Source organism: Apium graveolens, chromosome 3 (assembly GCF_009905375.1).
Source record: "Apium graveolens cultivar Ventura chromosome 3, ASM990537v1, whole genome shotgun sequence".
Taxonomy (NCBI): Eukaryota; Viridiplantae; Streptophyta; class Magnoliopsida; order Apiales; family Apiaceae; genus Apium; species Apium graveolens.
This window is the reverse complement of record NC_133649.1, coordinates 233,056,535-233,063,017: the sequence shown is the minus strand read 5'-3', so window position 1 is coordinate 233,063,017 and position 6,483 is coordinate 233,056,535. Positions and strand designations below refer to the sequence as shown.

Sequence of the window (6,483 nt, the reverse complement as noted above, 5' to 3'; positions counted from 1 at the left end):
ATATTCTTGGCAAAGTGAAGAAATGAGGTTGAAATCCCACATATTTATAGGGGTAGGAGAGAGAAAGTGGAAGCGATACATGTCATCATCTTAGAGGATGGCACGAATCCCTATGCCAGCTGTCTTACAGCTGTCATAGGTTCAAAACAAATGATCGTTGGAAGGTATGCGAGAAGGTCGGGTGCGACCTTGTGGGCTCGCACTCACGGGGACATAAAAGCTAATATTGGGAAATTTCAAGCTTCAAGATGCGTCCATGAATTTTGGGGGGTATTTGTTATGCTCGCTTTCGATCATGAGCCCTAAACAGGACCCCATGGGTGCATTGGATAGCTGGGCTCTCACATGTGAGCTGAGCTCTCATGCGTGAGCTAGGATTATGGATTCATGTGACTTGGGCTCTTGACATGCGGGATGGGCTCTCATATGAGAGCTGGCCTCTCACTTGTGAGCGGCGCTCATACATGTGAGCTGGGCTCTCACTTGTGAGCTGTGCTCACACTTGTGAGTTGGGCTCTAACATGAGAGCCAGGCTCTCACTTGAGAGATGGCCTCTCACTTGAGAGCTAGGTTCTCACTTGTGAGCTGCGCTCACACATGTGAGCGGGGCTCACACATGTGAGCTGCGCTCTCACATGTGAGCTGCGCTCTCACTTGTGAGCTGCGCTTATAGATGTGAGCTGCGCTCTCACATATGAGCGGGGCTCACACATGAGAGCCGAGCTCTCACTTGTGAGCGGGGCTCTTACATGTGAGCGGGGCTCTCACGTGTGAGTCGGACTCTCACGTGTGAGCGGGGATCTCACTTGTGATATGTTCTCATACCTGTGAGCGGGGCTCTCATATGAGAGCGGGGCTCTCACGTGTGAGCGGGGATCTCATATATGGGTCGGGCTCTCATATGAGAGCCGAGCTCATGTAGAGCGAGCTGGGCTCAGGTGCCCATATGTGAGCTGGGCCCATGAGCCCACATCTTGTGAAAGATAAAGGAAAGATCTTATTTATTGATTTAGAGAAAAAGCGGTGCGGGCCGAGGAAACCGGGCCGGTCCGCATTAAAGGACTTTGTGTGCAACATGGAAAGTGACTCATAAATGACTGAGTTGCTCGTAAATTTCGGGGCTGGCACGGGTTATTCCTACAATTAAGGGAAGAAATGCGGAGATGCCGCGAGATTGTAGAAAGCGTGTGGAGCCGGTCGAGATTTACGTGACTAATTGGCTGAAGGCCTGACTTTATCATGGGCTTGGGCTGTACGGGTTGAAGAACCCTAACCCTAGCCTATGTGACTTGTTCCCCAAGAACTACGTGAGGCTTGATCCCTATAAATATGGTACATAGGCACTTGTATGAGACATGGGTCGACACATGATAGAGAATAATAACAACCCTATTCTTTCTTGAGGAGTCAACATACAAGCTCAGCCGCCACCATAAAACAACCTTCTTCCGTATTCAAATACTATCCTTAATCCTTGTTCCGACCATCAACCTCCACAACACTGTTATATGAAATTCTCCCTATAACACTTTCAAACCATCAGGAATGGTCACATATCCAGGTTGATCCATTCCTTCAATATAGTCATATATGATATAAAGTTAGAACTTGGATCTCTTGGACACTGTTGATATTTAAAGACAATAAGGAGGAAATCAAAGAAAGTTTACCATTTTCGGTCAAAACAGTAGTAGGATTTCCAAATCGTTCTTTAATATACATAACTGAATTGTACAAACCCCATAGAACTACATATAGGAAGTGTGATATTCCCTGCAAATTGCAAAACTAACATCTTAGATGATTATCAGAACTGAAATTTGTCATATACTTAAAACTGCAATTTTGAAGAACCTTCTGGCCAATAGAAACACCATTCCCCTCTGAAACAAGTACATACAAAATTTGATAGTTTAATTGAAGTAGAAAGGGTCATACCATCCGATATGAAAGTCTCTGGCTCTTTGAGCTCCATATTCATCAGTTAATCCTCGTGTTAGAGGTTCATACCAAGTGAAATCCAATATTATTCCGATCCTCCCTTCCTGCGTTTCCTGGAAATAGTTGCTTTCAAGTCATTATAGGATTTCTTTATTGTAATAAGGCATATGCAAGGAAATTTTACACGATATCTCTAAACTACTGGAGCATGACTCAAAATTGTATTACAGGCCTACCACGGGACAAGCTGAAATTTACTTTCTTTGTGCAAAAGAGATACCGAGAATCTTGCATCACTAAGTAGGCTTGGGAAATTATACCACCGATATAGATTGTACAGAGTGGCACCGAGCAGGGGCACCTATATAGTATAAGGGGACCCAATAATGTTGGATTCCTCCATAGAAGGAGAGGAGATATAGTGCATATTTGGCAATATCCCATTTTCGCATAAATGGGCCAAAAGCCCATTATCAGTTTATTCCAACTATTCGGCAACTTGAATGAAATGATCATATCTTGACATATGATGAACTTTAAAATTTTTTTGACTCTAATACATTCTTGGCTTTCATCCCAGGTTTCGCACTATCCTTCTCTTATGCCCTTAGTATTTTTTTTCTTTTAACACGAGTTGAAAGATAGGATGTCTCATACTTAAAGGTAAATTAATATACATATATATTAGACTGGTAATTAATTATTAATTTTTAACTTCTGTCATGCATTAATGATATATTTATTTTCACTAATTTGTATCTTCACTTTCCTTTGATTCTTTTAAAATGATTGTTTATTTATACGTCTGTGTTAAATCTCTTGTGTGAACATTTTCCATTCTCTATTATGTACCTTAGTATATGTAAGTTAAATTTAATTATTTTAATTTCTTCCGACAAATTTTTGAATAAAATTTTATTTTTTCGTTAATAATTGACTTTTTAGTTACATTGCATGCACGCCCTGATTTCGAATTCGTGATTTATCTTAGGGAATCCAAGAGCTCGAACCGCTATATCAACACTCACCCGTTAACGTTATATTTTATTATTGATAACAGGTAATTTACTAATAATTATTTGATTTTTTTAACTTTGCCTTTTTTATTTTTAGTAATTTGTATTTCAATATTTATTTTAAATTTTGTCTTTTTAAATTTGTTATTCACATATTCAATTATTATATAAAAAATTTTAAGTTATGATTTACCAAATACTTGAACTAACTTATAAGTAAATTATACATAAAATTATCCAAACACCTAAATAATTTATAAGTTACCATGTTCATATCACTTATATACCACTTTTCAACTTTAAGTCCTAAGTTCCATTTTTTAAGAAGCCCCAAACTACCCCAGACCTATGTCTATTCTTGTATAGCTCGATGTCCTAATCATGTGACATATATAACTTTCTGCACTTTATTATATTTAATAAATTGATAGAAAATGAGAGTAATAGGTATTACTTCAAAGTTTTGATTATTTGACTCTAGTGTATTTCCTAAAAGTTAACTTTAGGATCTCGAGAAAAATGTCATGAAAGACCACTTTTTTATCGGAATTTTTTTCTTTAAAATCATAAAAAAAACTTAAAATTAAATTCAGTTTTTGTGAAAAAATCGATTTCAAAGTAAGGACTGCAACACATTTTCGACAAGATGATGCAAGTCGAAGATATTATGCGGTAAAATCCTTACGGATCACGAATGAATAACATTTTGGAATCTTCAGTGTCATTAACTCGCAGGGTTGAATGACAAACATGGGATTTTGAATAAATATCCAGCCCTGAGGTAATAGGCACTGCGGATTCTAAAATGTTATTCATTTGTCTTCCTCGTCAAAATTCCACTGCATACATCAAGTCACATTATTCTAGCATCAACAATGTTATCAGTTGATAGGCCGCATTTTCTAATGGGTCATGTTCCCTGACAATCATATGTCAAGGAACAATTATCTAATACATCGTTTCCTAGACGTCGGATGAAAAATTCGACGTCTAAGATTAAAAAAAATTGTTAGGTCACACAACACTATAGAAGGGGGTTGAATATAATGTTTATTCAATCAAATCGATTTCGAACACAAGTATGTAACAGTAATCAAGTATATTCAATATAATAAACTCTGTTACAATAGAACAGTTGTTCTCTCTCAGTGATGAACAATATCACTAAGAGATGCTAGGTTACAATATATAATCTTCCTCGTGAATGATAACACATCTAGTGTAAACCCTAAGCTGTGTTTATATAGTACACAGTTACAAGATATCTTCTAATTGATATAGAATATAATTCTGTCTCCTAAAATATATCAATCAGATATTATCTTCTACAAGTCTTCTAGTCTTCTAACTCTTCAGGCATATCTTCTATTGTTTTAGTCATGATCATTTCCTATAAATCAGCTGCTTTCCTTATCTGAAGTATCCACACTTAAGTCCTGATATAAATCCTGACGACCTTAAGTTCTGATATAAGTTCTGACTTCAGTAAGTTCTGATTTCTAGTAAGTCCTGATATTAAGTTCTGAAACTAAACACAACAGATTAGACATGACATCACAAATATATATAACAATCTCCCCCAACTTGTAAATTAGGAAAAATATACAAGTTAATAGATTTGATGATGTCAAAAACATTTAAGTACAAATGCAATAAGAGTTTAATTAGACAACTAACTACAACTTACAGTCCTTGTAGCTTTTACCAATCTTACTGAGTCAATCTGAATCCAAAGTGATTCTTGACAAAGTTTGATATCAGCTTATCTTCTGCATTCCTCAGGACTTGAGCTATTATAGCTTTGACTTGCTTCATCTCTTAATCTTGACTTCCAATCTAGTAGATTGCAGTCCTAAGTGCTGAGATATGATTTCTTTCTAAACCATCACCAAGTCTGATTACTCTTGGATGAGATGCGTCTTTATTATAGCACAGGCATTTCTCCTTCAGAATAACTTCAAGTTTAGCAGAATTCTTCTTCATTAGAATTTAACTTCCATCATCTTCAACTATATTTGGAATGAATTCTGTAACCCTTGATCCAGAAATTCTTGCTTTATCCCTTATGGTCTTCACGATAAAATTTGACCATCTCCTAGTAATCTCAGACTTTATCTCCTAAAGATAATGAAAGAATTGAAGTTCTTTCAGAGATTTATTCAGTAAATCTGATTCTGACATTCTGTATGTTCTTCCATCTTCAAGAAACAGAATCAGCTTTTCTTTGACATTACTTTTATCATGAGCATCCAGTACCACTTGAACAGATATAACCTTGTCAAGGTGTTTCTGTGTAACTTCTTCAAGAGGTTTTTCAGTCAATAAAAATGGATCTTTTGTAAGTACTTCAACTCCTGTCTTGATCTTGGCTTCTTCAGAACCTAATCCAACTCTATCTCTTGCTCATCTGGCTTTCAATCTAACAGTCATGAAATCAGATAACGCTTGACTTTTCTTAGGATCTGATGGATTAACATTCTTCCATAGGAGTTTTCTCTTATCAGTAACTGTCAATTTGTTCAAATCAACTTGAGCTTTGTCAAAGGTTGATGTCTTGATGACTTGATCAGAATTTGTTGTTTCTTCTGTAGCTTGCTGTTCTTCACTCTGAATAACTTGAGCTATGTCAGAGGTTGTCTTAGATTCTTCAGTTATCTTCCTTCTTTTCAGAGTGTCAACAGTTTCATCTTCAGCAGTTGTATCATCAAAAACTTGAACCATTTTCCACACTGGTTTCATCAGGATTTGAGGAATCTTCATCTCCTGTGTCTTTGTTGGTTCATCAATCTTTCCTTTCCCTTTTGCCTTGGGATCAATTTCAACTTGTGATCTTGTCTTGGGCTTTGAAGCCTCAGAGCTTTCCTTGATCACAATGCCTTTTGCCTTAGGCCTTGAAGATTTCTTTGCATCAGAAGCTTTAGACTTAAGATTTGTCTTCTCAGCGGCAAATCTAGCTTCTTCCTCCTTTCAAGTCTCTAAATCCATTCCAGGATTATGCTTGAGAAATAGTCTTCTAGCAATTTCTTCATTAAGTGTCTGAATCTTGGGATCTTTATAATATACTGTAGTGTAATATCCAGGATATATCGTGTAAATATTTTGCTATTAAATAATTATTAGGTGTGTTCAGTATCTATTCTGTGAGTTAATTGTTAAATATTATCTGTACTTGGATATTCAAAAATAATATTAATTGAGTATTTTAATTTTTATATGTCCAAAATAAAATATAGATAATTGTCATATCTTCCTAATTATTTTTATGTTGATTTATGGATTTATAAGGATCATATGAAATTTATAAAATCTTTTTCCGAGTATTTAAAATCTATTTTATAAAAACGGGAACCAATCGACGTCATACGTTGTTACATTTTTGGAACCCGAAACTCTTCCGAGAACTCCTTCCTAACCTAATTGTAATATTCCGAGCATATTCCATGTTTCGACTTTTTCGATCTGGCGTACGGTTTGTTCTGCGCGGGTCCCGACGCAACATTTTCGATACAATATTCGTTTCGGTAAA

The 6,483-nt window shown here is 36.3% G+C and overlaps 1 long non-coding RNA gene across 1 annotated transcript; it reads right to left on the bottom strand.

Annotated features, from left to right (window-relative positions):
* Nucleotides 1–1,692: 1,692 nt before the first annotated feature.
* Nucleotides 1,693–2,311, bottom strand: LOC141711280 (uncharacterized). Its single transcript, XR_012571285.1, has 3 exons — nucleotides 2,178–2,311; nucleotides 1,939–2,054; nucleotides 1,693–1,773 (listed from the first exon to the last, which is right to left on the bottom strand). It is a non-coding gene; the product is annotated as an uncharacterized LOC141711280 (long non-coding RNA).
* Nucleotides 2,312–6,483: the final 4,172 nt, after the last annotated feature.